The sequence below is a fragment of the Myotis lucifugus genome, unplaced genomic scaffold, assembly GCF_000147115.1.
Source record: "Myotis lucifugus unplaced genomic scaffold, Myoluc2.0 scaffold_270, whole genome shotgun sequence".
Lineage (NCBI taxonomy): Eukaryota > Metazoa > Chordata > Mammalia > Chiroptera > Vespertilionidae > Myotis > Myotis lucifugus.
The window spans coordinates 1,544,435-1,545,904 of NW_005871318.1; positions in this window are offsets into that span (position 1 = coordinate 1,544,435).

Below are 1,470 nucleotides of genomic sequence, written 5' to 3' on the forward strand. Positions count from 1 at the left end.
AGATCTTGCTTATCCTCACAACTTCAACTCTTACAGATTCAGGAAACTACAAAATCTCTCTTTTCAGTTCAGGTCTGGAGTTCCAGCTTCATATACCTAATTCCACCACCATGTCCTTTCACCACCTAAAACTAAACATGCCTAAACCTAAACACATCATACATAAGTTCCATCTTGGCACTTAATATAATTATATGTAATATAAATATACAAATAATATCTAAATTATCAGATTGGGTATATTAATGTGATTAATATACAGTCAGCCCTCCAAATCCGTGGGTTCTGCATCCTCGGGTTCAACCAAACTTTGATCAAAAATATTTTAAAAAAATGTTACACCGTGTATTTCGGATGGTTGCATCTGTACTGAACCTGTACAGACTTTTATCTTGTCATCATTCCATAAACAATACAGTATAACAACTATTTACGTAGCATTTACATTGTATTAGGAATTACAAGTAAACTAGAGATAATTTAAAGTACACAGGAAGATGGATGTAGGTTATATACAAATACGGCACCATTTATATAAGGACTTTGAGCATCTGCAGATTTTGGTATTCGTCAGGGGTCCTGGAACCAATCCTCCAGGGATCCTGAGAGATGACTGTGTAACTATCTCAATTATCTATATACTAGAGGCCCGATGCACGAAATCCATGCAAGAGTAGGCCTTCCCAGCCCCAGCTGCCTCGGCCCTTGCAGCCCCGGCTTTGGGAGGTCGTCTCAATTATCTGTTCAGCTGTTCAGTCAATTTGCATATTAATGCTTTATTATTATAGATACAAATTGTGTCTCTCTCCAGCTAAACCATAAATCCCTAAACTGTGTTCCCTGAAGACCGTAAATATGCAACATGTTTACTCCTTCTGCTAAGAGCTCAAACAACTTTAATTATAAAGCCTATTTTTAGATTGTTTCTGATTTACTAAAAGATTAATTTAACATTTTCATATCGAAAGCAGCATTATTGATTAATCAATAAACATATACAAGCCAATTAAGAATCTGGTGCACTCTTACTAATGAGAGTGCAATAAAATGGAATCAGAACTATAAAATTATAAAAACTGCTGGCAGTTCATTTTAGTTAGAAAGAAACTCTCTCAGACTCTTTGATGTTTGGTTCTTCAAGGCACTAAACTGACTTCAATCTTGTCTTGCTTTGACACATAAATTAGTTCCTAAATGTAGTATCATGAATGTTAATACGATAATCTGGCATTTATTGATATATATAAAAATCAAAATATGGTTTTATATTTCCTAAGAGAAAATGGGCATTAAAAAAAAAAAACAGGTCTAAAAAGAAGTTGATAAATTCCAATCATTTCTAATCAGTCTAATTCTTCACTTCTTCCTTCCTGACATGCTTCAAAAGCTGTAATAAATAGAAAAAGCTCAGATGGTGTTTATGTGTTAATTCCCAGCTCCCCGTCACTTCTTAGTCTTTTATGTAGGAGT